This window comes from Ixodes scapularis, unplaced genomic scaffold, assembly GCF_016920785.2.
Source record: "Ixodes scapularis isolate PalLabHiFi unplaced genomic scaffold, ASM1692078v2 PGA_scaffold1__304_contigs__length_218370807, whole genome shotgun sequence".
Classification (NCBI taxonomy): domain Eukaryota; kingdom Metazoa; phylum Arthropoda; class Arachnida; order Ixodida; family Ixodidae; genus Ixodes; species Ixodes scapularis.
The window spans coordinates 21,376,214-21,393,454 of NW_024609846.1; the positions used below are offsets into that span (position 1 = coordinate 21,376,214).

The following is a 17,241-nucleotide window of genomic DNA, read 5'->3' on the forward strand; positions in this document are numbered from 1 at the left end:
CTGGCTCCCTGGCAGCAAAGCCTGGGGATGACTAACATTGGGTAACCATATAAAACCCCCGTGGGGTCCACCTCGGTTCTGCGGGGGTCAAATGTTATGATGTGCACTTCATGGTGTCTAAGCGTGAGCGTGCGAAAGATGGGCTGCCCATGGGCCCCTAGTGTAAAAAGGACGACCCCACAAATAACAATTCATGAGGCGACAGATAACTGAAGGAAATGAAGTGTTAAATGGGTGATCTTGCGTTTGAAACAAAATTGGAAAAGGCTAGTGCCACAGGCGTCGATGGCGCCGTAACCGCATGCAGGGTCGAGCACAGGGGCGAGTCTGACCCCGGCTTGCCACGCGGAATCCCTTTTGAACACGCGTTGACTTTTGGAACAATTGGCGTAGAAGCTTCGGTGTGCAGAGCATTCTGACTTCGGACAAGCCAACAGCGTTCTCGAATTTACCAGAACGCGGCAATTGGAAACATAACAAAAGGCGCTTCCGTTGCTGGGCATCGAACTTCGGCTCTGCGTGGGAGCCAAGCACGACAACCTTTCGGCCGCTGGCGCGTGGCCTACTCGGCCAGCTCCCCGCGCGTCATCACTCCTTCCTTTAAAAAGTACATCGCCCCGATGCAACGTGCCATGAAACAGAACAGCAAAACAAACAAAAATAACGGCAAACACAGTCCTGTCGAGCGTTGTATGGAAACAAGTTTACAGTCCTATCGACCGTGGTACCGCTTAAGGCGCACGATGTGGGCGACTTCCGGTCGTGGAGGGCGGCGTGATGGAGTCCGTGTTCCGTAGGGCACTACTTTGTATTTCAGGTCCCCTGGTCGACGAAGCACTTTGTAGGGTCCGAAGCATCGTCTTAAAAGCTTTTTGCTCAGAACGTGGCGGCGAATCGGTCTCCACGCCGGCACTCTGTCTCCCGGCTGAAAGTGGACGTCGGTACGCCGAAGGTTGTACCGTCCCGCGTCGACATGTTGTTCCTTATGGATCCTCAGTAATGCGAGCTGGCGTGTCTCACCTGCTCGTTGGGTTATGAACCTAACGTCGTCGGTTCCGTCGTCTGCTGGGTCATGTGGTAGCATTGCGTCGAGCATCGTTGTCACTTTTCTGTGATGCACCTGCTGGAATGACGTCATTTCGGTGGTTTCTTGAACTGCAGTGTTGTAGGGCAACCTAACGTACAGCCGAATATTACCGCATATCTTGTGCTTAACGTCGACTCGCATAGCAATCATATCGGTGATAGCCTTGTTGAGAACCCTGGCCAGTCCGTTGGTCCCCGGATGATACGCCGTAATCCGGCTGTGCTCGGTGTGGCTTAGACGAAGTATATCCTTGGTAAGCTGCGCCATGAACGATAACCCCCGATATGGAATGAGGATTTGAGGAGCGCCATAACGTAAGACGACAAACTAGACGAAGAACCTGGCGACTTTCACAGTATTTTCTGCCGGAAAGGCTTTTTTTCGGCGTACTGTGCTAGATAATGAGTGGCTACGTTTATACAGCGGTTTTCGACGGTCGACTGCGAAAAAAGGCTAAGTAGATCCATTCATACCTGCTGGAACGGTGCAGTTAGCGAAGGAATAGTTTGCAGGACACCTGCCGGCTTCGTCGGCAGTTTCTTGCATCACTGGCACTCGTGGCATGATCGGGTGTAGAGGTGGACGGTTATGGGGAGTTTGGGCCAGTAATATTTTTCACGAAAACGGGCCAGTCTCCGGCTGTAACCAAGGTGTACGTCCGGACGTCGGGTCGTCATGATATGCTTGAAAGATCTCCTTTCGAAGGTCGGTCGGGATTACCAGCAGCTACGGCGAGTTGTCCTAGAAGTTTTATTGGTAGAGTACAGTCTGTCGAATGTCGAAGGTCGGCAGGGCTCGTGAGAAAATACGGGGAATGGTACTCCCGCACCCTTCTAGGTGCTCTATTAGTGCACGCAGCCCAGGATCGCCTTGTTCATGTCGTCTTATGTTGTCGGTGTTCACTGCGCCTATGAACATCTCTGTCGTCATTGTTGTCGGTGCTGCCACAAGTTGTGTCGACAGGGGCTCTGGACAAGCAGTCGGCTTCGCTGTGCTTCCCACCTGAATTGTAGACCACAGTCATGTTGAACTGTTGTAGTCGGAGACTCCATCCGGCGAGGCGTCTAGAAGGGCCCTTGAGGTTCGCAAGCCAGCAGAGCGAGTGATGGTCTGCGACTACGCGGAACGGGCTCACGTACAAGTACTGCCGGAATTTAGTGATTGCCTAGACAACCGCAAGGTATTCATTGTTAGTCGAGAAGTAAATTTCTTTGGCCTTGGATAGTGTCCGACTTGCGTAGGCGATGACTTGCTCGTCGCCTTCTTGCACTTGAACCCGTACCGCTCCAAGTCGTGAGTTACTAGCGCCCCGTGATTTTCGGTTTCTGCATCCTGGGCAAAGCGTCCAAGAACAGGAGAAGTCTGGAGTTTTCGCTTCATCTCGTTGAATGCCTGCTGCTGCTCCTTGGTCCATTCGAACTTCTCGGCGTCCTTTGTGAGGTTAGTGAGCGTTGTGGAAATCCTTGCGACATCCCGAACGAAGTGACGATAGTAGGCACAGGGTCCAAGGAATCTTCGCACGGCTTTTTGTCGGTGGGCACTAGGAATTCCGCGACGGCACGGGTCTGCTCGGCGTCCGGGAGACGCCTTTGTTACTAATTGCGTGGCCTAGACACTTTAGTTCGTCGTAAGCGAACCGACTCTTTAACGTCTTCAGGGTGAGTTCAGCTGTCTGTATGTCTTTGAGAACTGCCCGGAGTCATTACAAGTGCTCGTTGAAGTCGCTTGAGAACACCATGACGTCGTCAAGGTAGACAAGACAGCTTTGCCACTTCAGTCCTACCAGCACGATATCCATGACACGCTGGAAAAAGTTGCAGGCGTCGGGCATTGTTTGAAGGGTATCACCTTGAACTCGTACAATCCATTGTCTACTCTCGGTGCCCTTCGTCGACTTCGCTCTGTCAGAAGCCGCTCTTCAGGTCCATGGATAAAAATATATAGAGTGGCGCAGTCGGTGTAGCGTGTCGTTGCTATGGGGGAGTGAATAGAGGTCCTTCTTCGTCATCGCGTTCAGCTGCCAGTAGTCAACACAAAAGCTAAGCGTTTCGTACTTGTTCTTAACCAGTACGAATTTAGAACCCACGGACGGCTTAAAGGCTGGATTATGTCGTCGTTCAGCGTCTCTTGAACTTGCTCCTGGATTACCTATCTTTTTCTAACGGAGACTCTGCGCAGTGATCGATGCTGAGGGAGCGCGTCGTCCTCGGTAACGATGGGGTGCTTCGCAACGACGGTTTTTGCGCACCTTCTGCGACGTATCAAAGCAGTCGCTGTATTTAAGGAGGAGGGTAATTAGCTGCCGTCGCTTCGGCTCAGAAGCTTGGGATCAATGTCGAACTGCGCTTGCGATGTACTGTCTTGCCGAGGTGGCGAGGACTCTTGAGTAATCGCGGCGATTTCGGCGGAGTTCAGGAGTTCCTCGACGTGGCCCACAACGACACGTTTCGGGACGTGTTGTGTTTCTTGTCGTAAGTTCGTCAGGACGAACATATTGCGCCCATTCGGAAGTTTAGTTACTCCTCTCGTGACGCTTACTTCTCTTCCCAGAAGCAATTGAACGTTGCCTTCTAGAGCAACTTCGCAGTAGGTGGCTGCATCGGTCACGACGGGTACAACACTTCATCGCGGCGGCAGTGTCACGAGGTCGGCAGCTGCTCTGACGGCGACTGACGTTGTTTGAGGCTTTCTTACACGCAGAACAAGTGTCCGCAGCGTAAATTTGTTGGCTTCGTGGTGAACAATGGCGCCGTAGTCGAACAGAACGTATATGCGGGGAATGACGCCTCTGGCACAGTCTTGTAGAACGTCGAATTTCCAAGGACACGCCTCGCCATGAATCTTGACCCAAGTGGTGCTTCTTCCAACGAGTATAATAAGTTGCCCCCCAGCGGTTCGTATCTGCGGACAATCCCACGGTGTAGTGACTCTCCGGAGGCGCCGAAAGAGCCTCCCACTTAATGCAGTGTAGTCCGCTCTGATATCCACGAGTGCCGACGCGTCGTGGCCGTCGATGACAACGTGGAGGCTTTTGGGCACTGTTGCGGAAGCGTCGTCCCGTCACGTGTCGCCATTGGGGAGGGAGTTCACCAGCCTTCTTGGAAGCTTTTCCATTTGCCATCTTTGGCAACACCGCCTCCAGGCGTTGCCGCACTTAGTTTTCCCGGTGGGACAGCGGAGACAGGCTGTCAAGCCGCGACCGACAAAAAGGTGATGTGGAACGTCGGGGAGATAAAGACGGGAACTTCGTGATGTGATATGTGATGGTGACGGAGGGCGACGGAGGTATTCCTCGACGTCGCGAGGGCGTTCGCCGTACATTGGGCACGTGACGTGGCTGCGAGGTCCGAATGGAGTGATGAACTTTGCTGTGTGAATCTGGGTATTCATTGCATGGAAGGCGAAGTTGCCTTCCTTTGCCGCAACGACTATATTAGGAGGAGGGAGGACTACATTTCTATAAATAATTTACTATTTTTGTAGCGAAAAAGGTACATAAGCGAGAAAAGAAAACGCTGCGGCGATTGTTTCCCCGTGCGGAGTTGCGAAGGAGTTGTTCGGGTGTTAGCTTACCAAAGCACGGGAGTTGGCTGGCTCCGTGGGTTGAGCTCCTATGACGGGAAAATTGTCCCTGGGAGTCCCTCGACCGAGCTCTATCAGGAAACTAAACTTATCGTAATCATTATAACGCGCTTGTTAGTCACCTGCATTCTCGGTGGGGGCCTCAGGGTAGGCAGGGGGATAAGCGAAGCGGGCGTAATGGTGGAGGATGAATGAAGGAGACTACTGAACCCATAAGATCTGAGTAAATCAATGAGTAATGCGAAAATGAGTTTCTCCTTTGTGTTCACGGTGGAGTTCGATTGATTAAATGAAAAAAAAAGAGGGGGCGTAAGGCGTCGAAGAGGTGGTAGATCGCAGCTTCTCGCGTTTGCGCGCCACCAGCCCATTACCACACAAGATGGGAGAAGTTGGCCGGGACGCCGCACTCTTGGCACTTTGAATAGAGGCTGATGTCTTGTGGGCCCGCTGGGTGGTATAACCTTTCCAGCCATACTGGCGTAACAATAGATCTCATTTGTAGATGACTTACTGGCACCGGTCCCAATCGTGGAGGGCCGCGCGGTATCGATTCAGGGTTGGGCGCTAAGTGTCAGCCATATAAAGAGATTGAAAGCATCACTCCAAATTCAAAATACAGTGCAAAAGAAACAAGAAACATTCAATAGTTCTGCAAACTTCGTAAACATAAGTGCATAACGTGTGCATATAACCGTCACACAAGCGTCACAGAAATCCACTAAAAATTGTTATGAGACACGCGCTTTGTATTACCCTCACATAAAAATTACTTCGTAAGTAAGTATTGTTCCTCCGTCAAAGCACCCGTATCAGTAAACTCACAGGTATTATAAGGTTCGGGGAAACTTGTCCGCTCCACATGGAACACCGCGTGGTCTTCTCGTTGGAGTAACACGGAGCAATGCTGCGTGGCCAATCGAACTTTTTTGGGCGGGCGCAGTGCTGACTGAGTGGCACCCCGGAGTCTGTCCGGCAAGCGCAACAAAGCGTCCCCGCTGCCGTTCGCGGAACCCTTCCTATTCGTCACCACCACATCATTGTGCTGCAGCGCCAAAGCCCACCTTAACAATTTTGCTCCGTGAGACCTGCTGTCAGGTATGACAGACCTAGGATTGTGGTCCGACACGACGTGCACCTTTGTGCCAAAAAGGCAGTTATCGAATGTACCCAGTGCCCAAATTAGGTTGAACTCCTCGAGCTCGATCGTAGACCAGAGTGTTTGAGATGGAGTAAATTTATGAGAATCGGGTTTTGATGTGTGGGCTCTCTGCGGTAGTCGATCTGTTGACGCTAAGTCCTGCTCCTTCTCTTTTGATGTCACCGAATCCAATCCTGTCGACAGCGCCACTACAGGTTTGCTGGTTCACCTTGCGACGTCCGGGTTGCCAAGTCCGGATGGGTACAAACTTAGCTGTGTGAAGATGGGTTGCAATTGCGTCGGAGACGAAGCTGCTTCCCCTGGTCACGACGACTAATTAGGTAGGGGGGAAGGGGACTCTTCTATATATAATGTAATACTTCTCTAGTTAATGAAAATGCACAATCAAAACAAAAACGCAAAGCTTGTTTTCCCAATATGTGATAGGAAAGTAGGTAGTTGGATGCTAGCTTTAAATTTCGGGTGTTATCTGTCTCGAGGGAATAAGTTTTGATATTAGATACAGAATGTTTGCGAGAATACCTGAACAACTTCTGCCCACAATATATATATTTCTTATTATATATTTGTATATAAAAAAAAAAGTCGCCAATTGTCTGTAGGTTCGAAATCGGATCTACTCTTTTATATACGAGTGTATAAATTATTGTTAATTATACACTTTCATGAAGCAACTTAAATTGCGCTGAAGTATTCACCCATATTTAAACGTTCTAGAGCTAGCTTGCATCGTATCGTAACTTTAACCACGCGAGGTTAAGAGTTTTATAGACAATACGTTGTTTGAAATTTGACGATTGATTTTGTAAACTCGATTTACCATCGAGATAGAAGAGTGGACACCCCAAAAGGCTATTTCAAGAACTCAATATATCTATTTTTTTAACGGTCATCTCATAAATAAACGTGTGTATCCTCCAGCATTACGCCCATTAAAACTGTTCTAGGATAATTAAGAGCTCATTTCACTTCCATAGCAGAAGTTTTGGTCATCAGTCGAACTCACCCACGACATTTTCAAGAGTTGCATAAACTCGTTTGAAAGCTGGTTGCATTACGTAACGCCGGAAACCACAGCGCGTTGCGTCAAAGAGCTTTAAAGTTCAAATGGCATTAACAACGCAAGTTAAACCCTCGGATAAATTACGACTGATTCTACGGTGCGCAAATAAACCAGTCGTGGTAGCTCCTTTTTGAAGAAACAAGTTTTGAAGTTTAAAATCAGGATTTAGCTCAAGAAGCCACAGGCGTTTTGAAAAACATGAAGCTAAACTTCAGCATTTTTATATATGCCACCACCGCCGCAGTGGGTAAGTCTACAGATCATTGTTATTTTAAGAGGTAACACAATTTGGAAAATTGAACGATAATTATTAAATTTGAGATTTAGTACACCTGAACTGAGTGAAAAAATAGATGTTCAACGTTAAGGTTGCCTTTGCCTTAAGCCTAAAGTGCATTATATAACTGCGAATATTATACAAAAAAATAGGCTGACATAGTAAGAACATCAAAATAGGATCCCCGAATGCTCAAGGAGAAAACAGTCAGCGATTCGCGACGAGTATTTCATCGCGAAACGAGGACTGTTATTTCCCTTCACAGTCGGATGAATCTTTTCGATATTCTTACTATACCAACCCTGTTTCTAATAACTGATTTCAGGACTAATACTTCTAGTAATTCATTGTCTCTCCAACTAGAACGCCTCGTTAGCGTCACCGTGCTAAACGCCATGGCAAGAATTTCTAAATTCGAATTCAGAATCGTAATATTGTTACGAATCACAATTGATGAGGCGATGATAACTGAAGAAACGAAACGTTTAATGGGGCGATCTTGTGCCTAAAAAAAAAAAAAAAGGGAACAGAAGAAAACAGGAGAGCGGCGCGGGCATCGATGTCGGCGAAAAAGCAGGATCGAGCTCTGGGGCGAAACTGAGTCCGGCTGGCCACGCGGAGCCCCTTTTGTACATGCGTGGGCTTCTGGAACAATCGGCGTGGAAGGTTCGCCGTGAAGAGCATTCTAACCTCGAAAGAGCCCCCAACACGGTTCTCGAATTTACCAGAACATTACATTAGAGTGAACAAAAATGCGCACCCGTAGCCAGGAATCGAACCCTGGCTTTCTGCGTGGAAGGCACGCGCGATAAACGTTAGGCCACGAGCGCTCTGCCTAGTTAGTCAGCTGCGCTCGCGGCAATATTATTATCTTTTTTTATGAAGAACATACATTCAACAGCCACATAAAAATGGCCCACATCTTTTCTTCCAAACACGTGTTATAACACAAAATTTCTTGAAGGTACACTAGCCGTCGGAGTGATCACAGGATCAACAATCCAGGAAGGCACAAGCGACCACACGGACTCTCAGTATGAGTGCGGGTGGCGTCACAACGTAACCAGTATTTCTGAAAGGATCATCAATGGTACTGAGGCTTCCATCGAGCACTGGCCATGGATGGTGGGAATCTATGACTCATGCGACAACTTAGTATGCGGAGGGAGCTTAATTAATAACGAATATGTAGTGACCGCAGCACATTGCTTTGGGTAAGAGCATTTTTGGTTACCAATTTTATCTAGAAGTTTTTGGGTTTTTTTTTGCGCTATTTATTGTTATTCTTAAGTTAGTCATCGCAATGGTACAATAGTGTTTTGTCTGTAATGGTGCCGCAGTATGTTATAAGCTAAGGACGATGAAAGCAGACTAACTTTCTGGTGTAGTTATTGAAAAACCTAATTTATTCTCATCAACATGCCTGGCGTGGTGGCCACACCTGGCGTGGAGGGTGGCTGACGATGTTTAAATGAGGGTGAGAGAAAGGGAAGAGTGAGCTGGGGTAACGATGGTTAAATTAGCCACTCATACACGAAATACCGAGAGGAATACGATAAAGAATAAATACAGTTCCTCTGCGTCCCTGAGTACTCCGGTAGTCTTGTTCATTCACTGCACGTAGCTGGCCAGAGTTTGGGTGGCAGTGTCGCAAGCGCCTCCAAGCGTTCTCCCGAGACACCGGCGCAGTTCCACGTTGAGTGAGGACCGGTCGCCGGGACCCCGCATAGTTGGAAGTTTGGGTCCGTTTCTAGAATCGGCGGGGTTAGTGGACTTGTAGAAGCGGGCTTGCAAAACCGGTGTCATTAGGGTCATGGTTTGCAGCCGTCTGAGTGCCACGTGTTCGCACCGGGAAAACCCCGTGAGATCGGACGAGGGTGGGCAAGAAGGAGTGCGGATAGCCGGGCTTTTCGAGCGAGTCGCTCCCATCGTTTAATCTCGACAAAGTATTTTTTTCTTGATAGACATACAAGGAAATGGTGCCAGTTGAGGGAAATTTAACAGCATGTAGCTGCGCTGTCGCGGCCTCGTCTGCACGCTCGTTTCCTGGAATCTTTTCGTGCCAGGGAATCTACGCGATCGCCACTGTATGGTGGACTTGCGTGGGTCGTACACAGTTTGGGATATTCTGGAGTGTCGGGTAGCATCTGTTGCAGAACTCTGGAAGGGCTTCCCTTGCGTCGGTGTAGACGTCTGTCATCGTCACGTGGGCCCTCGGACCCTCGGTAGTGGCTTGAGTGGCGAGTAGAATCGCCTGGATCTCCGCCGCGCAAGAGCTGCTTGTATTCCCTGGCATCATTTGTAGCCCGGTTTTGACTCGATGGGGTGAATGCCAGGCAATCGCGGTGTGTCCTTTCTCGCCTCGGGCTGCGTCCGTATAGAACACCTCTGTATCTTTATGAAGGTCCACCACCTTGTCCGCATGGTTGGAGGCTTGCGTTATTAGGCATCTCAGGTTGTTGCTCACTTGATTCTGGGACAACGGCTTGGCAGGTGTCATTAGCTCATTGTGGAGTGAAGGCCCACATTGCGCACGGTGAGCCTTCACTCCCATGGTGAGGATGGCCTTGTAATGGTGCCTATGGGTCAGCCGCTTCACCGGCATCGTATTATTTCGTGGGCGATATTCGTAATCTGTTCTTCTGAGCTGCCCGCTCCGGCCGCTCCACAGAAGTAAATTTAGGAAGACCAGTGGCGACCCGGAGAGGGGGCCCTGTTCACCAAAAGGGCTTCATCCTGGCGTTTGGTAGCTTTAAATAGTTGAGCCTGGACATTCCGTGTACCTTCGGTACACGGAATGTCCAGGCCAGGTTTTTAAAATGCCTTCCCTTGCCCTCCCGAAGTTGGGCCGGAGACATCTTCGAGGTAAGTCCGTATTTTAATTGCTTTCTAACTAGTTCGATCCAAGTTGTCACCCCTTCATATTGATTTCTGGCAGGTTCCTCTTCTTCCTCCTGTTTCAGAAAATAATGTAGATTGTCTTGTCCTTGGAGATTTCCAACCCACTTTCATGGGCGAAGGTTCAAGTGATGTCCAAGCCGAGTTGTATATAGCGTCGTTCTAACCCCGCCATGCCCGCAGTTGCCCACAGGGTGACGTCATCTACGTATAACGTAAAGCGATCTTTTGTACGCCCTCAAGGTCAAGGGGAGATCTGTCGTCGCCAGCTTGAAGAAGGGTGGCTAAAAGGACCGCACCCTATGAGACTCCTATGTTGTTGAGTTTGCAAAGACTTGTGGGGTTGCCCATCGCGACATTGTAAGAGCGGTGTTTTATAAAGGTGTTGATGAGGTTCAGACGTCTGCCACCGGTCCCGATATTTTTCTGCCTAAACGACGGTTTTTCGATGGATGGAGTTGCAAGTCTTGCGTAGGTCAATGGCAGCGATTGTTCGGGTGTGGCCCTTTGGAAGTCGCTGCTCGAACTTGTCGTAGTGGATCATTGCAATTCGGCGCTGTGTTACTAAATGGGGTCTATAGCCTGTCTGCATGGGTCGACCATCCGCTTGATGACCTTGCAGAGATGGGACGTCGACGAAATGGGCCTAAGTTTGGGGACTTATAGTGTCGATTTTGGCCTGCTTGACGTCTTGCGGGATTCCTGGGGGCCTAAGCTGAAAACTTGGGGAGAATGTCGGCGAGATTTCGGACCGCCGTGATTGGCCAGCGAGGAGCTTGACCTTGGTGTTAGCCAGTCGTGGGCGTCATAACGTCGCCGACTTTGCAGCCAGCCCTATTTTCTTTCGTGGGCCGTCCAGGAGTAGCCATTCTTGGTGGCCCAATTCCTCTGCATTCTGCGGCACAGCTGGCGACTGTGTTTTATCTGATGTGGGGTACCATATCCAGGGATCCCGCGCTCCTGTGTCTCAATTTACACCGCATCATGCGGCATGTTGCCACGCCTGCCTAAGTAGGCCGCCGTAAACTTGTAGAAACGACGTGAACTGCGCCACCAGCTGGTTTAGTGGCTCAAGGAATGGCAGCTTCCGCCTGATTGAAGAGGCTCGTAAAACCGAATATATGCTTTCTATCCTGAAATGGTGGTGTCTGTGGTTGTCCGTACGGCGGTGGAAGGCTTTTTTGTACACTCTGCAGAAAAATACTCACAGATGGGAGTAATTCACTTGTCCATTAGTGCAATTCCACGTGATATTCTTGTATACTCCGCCGTGGTAGCGAGTCCAGTTTACTTCCTTGCAGGCTCGAGCTTTTGGGGAGTGCAAGATAATAAATAGGCACAGACGCTTTTCAGTAAAAAAATCTTTAACGTGAACCTATGGGAGTATTCTTTCGCATCCACCTAGGAGTTTTTACGTGAACCAACGAGTGTATTCTGTCACGTCCGCCAGTGCGTTTTTACATGGACAGCCGCGAGTATTCTTTAGCATATATCATGGAGTTTTCACGTGAACTCGAGGGAATAGTTTTCCGCAAGATATTATTTTTTTTAGTCAGGAAGTGTTAAAGGAAAGGCATAAGTAAGTAGCGTCATGGAGAAAATTAATTTAATGCTCATATCGTGCATGCGCAATCAAAGAGCATCAACGCTAAAGCAACTCCAGATGAGAAAAGAAGCAGCAAATACAGAATTGAGAACTTTTACTTTTTAGTTTGAAAGATCAAGACATTAACTACCCGCCAATATAACATTATTCTACAAACTCCAGAAATCGCGATGTTTGCACTTTACAATTGCATTCAACAGACGTCTTGATCGGCTGCGAAGATAGCAGCGCTTCACCCTGCAAGCACAATGAATCTTTCTAACTACATACATTAAAACGATATGCGTGCTTGCGATTCACCTTTGTAAGTGAAAGGTGCCTTAGGGTTGCTCTAAATAGCACCATGTAGTGGGTTCCGCTCAAATATGGCATTAAATATTAGACAGAAATCAAATCAAAAGAAAATCAATTAAGTGTTGGCCCAATGTTGGGCCAACACTGGGACGCGGCCTCGGAAGATCTGACGTAGCGCGATCACGCGCCTTTAACGCTATCGGGGGGGGGGGGGGGGGGGGGGGGGGGGGGGGGGGGGGCGGGGCGTTGGAACGAACGAATGTTCGTTCGTTCGTTGTGAAAAAAGTTTATTAACTATAAAGTCGGAATTCGTGACACCGAGAGAAATCATGGAACGGTCACTACTTGCGAAATCTTAAACCTTCTGAAACTAAAGAAAATACTTAAGGTTGTGTCAAGATTCGCGTCGTAACTCTATGGGCCGCTTGGAACGGCGCCCCTAGCAACGCCTCTAAACGTTTTTATTTTTGTCTTTAGCTTTGACCAAGAATTGATAGTGAAGGATGATGTTGGTTATTTTATGGGGAAGTTGAGCACATTTTCGCTACAAAAACGTAAATACCGGGAGAAATTAGGGAACCTACTTGGGATTTCTCCTATGGATAGACCCTTTTGTGGCCATACTCTGTGCGCAAACCTTGCCGGGATGACATTCCGCCTGTGCTTTTTGAGCTCGCGACCACCACTTTAAAATTCTCTCTCTTCAAAGTACACCCCGAATATAGACAAGTAATTACTGCGCTTTTTTAAACCACCAACAACACGTTGAGAAAGGTGTTAAGGTTACCTCTTAGAGCAAAGATCTCGGAGTCGGCTCGGAATTAGCCCTTTTCTTTCTGGCCTCTTCTGTTTCTCGCAATTTCGTTGTGCTTGAGGCGAGCGATACATCTTGTATATCTTTGTATCCTTTCTTCTCGTGTCGTCTCACGATCTCTGAAGAATCAATCATAGCTGGCGCCGGTGCCGGGACTGGCTGGAACATTCCGCAAACTTGGAAACCGAGCAAGTTTTTTTTATTTTTTTCTTAACTTTTTTTACGTCTTGCGGAGTGTTGTCATACCAAACATCCGGTTCAGAACCGAAGTAAAATCAGGTGAAGTCGTTCTCATACTCCGTCACTTAGTTGCTCGAGTAAAATTAGGTTTTCTTCTTTTTCTACTCCCACGTATCGAAATAAATGCTTTGCTATGATAATTTAATGGGCATCTTAGGATTTAAAATTCCCATGTGGGTGAAGTTTCGTATACAGGTAGTCGTCCGTTATTGCGAATGCGTTGGGCTCTTGTTGGCGGGTGCTATTGACTGAAGCCGCCAAGGCCTACTGGTTCTTTGAGGCCAAGGCCTCAAAAGACCAGTAGGCTGGCGAGAATTACGTCTATCAAGATAAGCGGGAGACACGTCCTAACTCCTGAAGAACTTTACTCCCTCCCGTTCTCTCCTTTGTATATTGGAACGGTTCATGTTTTTATTTGTGTCCAAAAGCGATTGCACTCTGAGGGCGTAAAACATGCCTCTCGGGCCAGTAGGCGTGCCCGCTGTTTACGTAAGAAATAGGCAGCTGACTTTATGCACCAACGCGCGGTGGACATAGAGATGTTGCGCGTTCTATTAAATGCTTTCAACACATCTATTTAGTTACATGGTGCTAGAAATTTCATGATGTTCTTATTTCTTTAGAGTAAAACATATATATTCAGCAGCTGATAATGCGACGCACATAGTCCTACAATGCGGTAGCCAGTACTTTATCAAACGAATTTTTAGTAGTGTGGGCTTACAGATACATTTGTTGGAGAAGGTTGACTTTCAGCACTGATATAAACGTGTAAATTGCGGCTAAAAAACTATATCGTGTTTGGCCGAAGTGTAACGCAGTGCGTGTCTTTTAACCGTACTTGTAAACTGCCGCTTTTTTGTCGCACATTACACTTTACTTTATTTTTTAACAATTATTTTCTTGCTGCTTTCTTCGCAATTCAAGGAATCAAGATCCGGAGACATTTTATGCGCGTCTTGGAACGGAACGCAGATTCAATTCCTCTTGTAACGGAACTCTACAATATTCCAATTAACAAAACAAGACAGACAACGAAAAAAACGAAAACCCAGACTTGGAGAAAAGAGATAAATCAAGTTATGAAGCATGAGAAAACCAGGTGGTTTGCGTTGAAATTGAAAGCATATGCATACCTATTCAGGATACATGTGGATTTTCATGATACGTACTCTTCAACGCTTCTTGCGTCGGCCAATCTTACGAGCTAATGTGTTTTTTAAATTGCATTACTCTTACAGAAAGACATTGCGGTTGTAAAACTGAAAAGGAGCGTAAACTTTTCAAACAATATTCAGCCAATCTGCGTTCCCGAAAACTGCGCCAATTTCCCTGCAAAGTTTACAGCCCATGTTGCGGGCTGGGGATACAGTTGTAAATAGCCTGACCTCACTATTTCACTGCACATCTCGAATTACTCTAAAACACAGTGCACAATTTGCATTGTTGATTTTTCAACCTTAATTTGGTAATTAGAAACTTTAAAATGTTGCTTTTCCAATACTTTCAACTAACCAGTTGCTTCTACGTCGCACAAACTGTGCTTTGTGTCTCAAATATGCTGTCGCGACGCATCAGATATTAGAATATAAATGTGCCGCATCGGGTGTTCATTTATTAATCGCCAAAATATAACTGCTGTACTCACATACGATTCTTCCAACGAATATGAATATGAAGATTATATGAAGCCGAAGAAGAAATGTGTGAAGAGGAGGATGATGAAGCCACGAGCGAAAACTACGATGACCTATCAAGCGTTATTTCAGAAATACCAGAAATAGACAAGTGTATAGTTCCTACCTTTGGACTCCCTGAAAATCTCAGGGAACGAGACGTAGATGTGCTTAAACAGGATCAGTGTACTAATCAAATGAACCGCACAGTTCCCCACCATATCGTTTTCGTTAACGGAGGACCATGTCATGTGAGTTATTACTACCCTTCAAATGCGACTTCTTATAACAAAAACTGACATAATAAATATCGTTTGGTATTGATGTTGAGGTAATAGTTTTATCATTTATGGAGGTTTAGAAAAACTTGACACAAAGGCTCTATTATGTACGGTTAGTGGCAAAGAACCTTATTTGTAACTATTTTTAATCCTCAATAGTTAAAACCATAATACAATATAATTCGACAGCTATAGATGGACAGTGAAATCTGCTTTGGAGGTATTTTGCACGCTCTATTGTACTGGTTGTTTCTGCGAAGTTTTTTATACATCCCTAAAAACAGAGTATTCGAGTAAAATAAACACATTTTGAGAACAAGCTTGGAGCCTCGGCGGACGTTAATAATTGCGACAGATACTGATTAGCAATATAATAATTTACATTTACCCAGTAACTTTTTTGTGTGTGAAAATAAACACATGCTTTCAAAAAGAAACTTTATGAGCATCATTAAATACCGCAAATTAGTAAATTTTAGGACAACTTGCCACTTGCGCAGCTGGCGCAAGGCGAGCAATGCAAAAATGCGGGAAAGATAAAAAGCTAAAAGAAGGAAATTGTTATAACATTTAAACCTTTTCCAAAACAATAAGCCGGACAAAAAATATATATTACGAAAGCGGTAATAAATTGTTGAAGCAGTAACTGCAGGTTTATCATTTGCTTTTCGAACGTATTTATTGTCTCTTAGATAAAAACGGCTATAGCTAAATTAGCGCTTATGTGCTGCCTCCCGACAACCTGCGAGCCGGCAAACATTTATTACACCGTTGCAAGAAAATTGCGTACGGAGATACCTATTATGCTTCATGGGCTCACTTCTCTCATCTAAATTTAAAAAAAAAGCCTTTCAGTGAATGATTTCTGGAATTACTTTTTCAGGGGGACAGCGGTGGACCCCTGATGAACGAAGAAAACGGCCGTTGGTTGCTTGCTGGTGTAGTTTCTAACGGGCTGGAGAACTGCCTTCACCCGCCGACACCTAGTCTTTTTGTAATGGTCTCGCACTTTCTGAATTCTCTTATTTCTCCTGCTATAAAATCTGAAAGTGGGAGCAGCAGAAAAGCCATCTGTGCCACGGAGGAAGGTCGGAAAAAATGTGTAGAAGATTTTTATAAATCCCACAACCGGACAATTGGCAACTCCAGCCAAGTCGACGCACTTAGTAGCTATAAGAGAAGGTTGTCACGGCCAGTTCGCTCGCCAGTCTTTTCGACTAAATCAGATATCCAAAGCACCGGCCGGTCTTAAGGCATGGGCGTGTAAGTTCGTTCGAGAACAGGAGATGAAAATCGTCAGTATGATTAGAGGGCAATTTTGAACGAATACCTCTTCGAGGTAATAAAAGATTGAAAAGTTCCTGCGCCTGTTTTTTTTTTTTTTGTTTTATTGCTTACATTGATCATCTTAATAGTTGCGCGCATAAATGCGTGAATAAATTTGACGGAAGCTATGTTTTCTCCCTTCCACCTGATCTAAAGTAAATCTTATAATTTTTTTTGTTTTATACTATGGTGTCTCCCGTTTAAATTTCGTTATTACTTTAGTGTGAACAAAATCATTGGCGAGCGCTCATAGGAATTACCTTTCTCAAAATTGTCAGTGCAAAATAAACATTACGTTTAGCAGTAAAAAATAGCAGTTCGCAAAATGTCTGAAATATTATTTATGCATGTAGTGAAAAATACCAGAAGATATCTTTAAATATCTTTTTTTTTTCATAAAACGATATATATTACATAATGTTATGGTAATATATGAATTCACGTCACACGAAGTGGTGACGTCTCATGACGCCACGGGCTTACCGCTGTTACGTGATACCATATTAAAATGTACTAGAATACAGGGTAGTGATGGGACCGGAGCGACTCGTGTGAGGCGCGAGGTGTAGATCGCGATAGGTGTTTACACCGTCGCATCGGCAGAACAGGGTCAGTATATGGTGGTGCTTGTGCGCGTGCACCGCGTGCACACACACGTACGTTCGGTGGCACGTGCGGACATCAGCAACTTTCTGCTGCTCTGTCGACTGCAGCGCCGCGATTGTTATCTACGCGCGCAGCCTCACAAGTTCTTATTGTCGAGTCGCGCCGGTCCAAACACAACCCTGTAATGTAGTATAGTACACTGTAACCATATCTTGCGGTCTAATGTTACGCGACTTGACATCATTAGACGCCACGGTGCCACCTGACGATGTGCCACGTGGCGTGACTTCACGCGCCACCCTGACTTGACACCGTTACGTAACGTGACTTGG

At 46.7% G+C, this 17,241-nt stretch overlaps 1 pseudogene; it reads left to right on the forward strand.

Moving 5' to 3' along the window:
* The first annotated feature begins 7,089 nt into the window (after positions 1-7,089).
* On the forward strand, positions 7,090-16,229 carry LOC120836045 (annotated as a pseudogene).
* Positions 16,230-17,241: the final 1,012 nt, after the last annotated feature.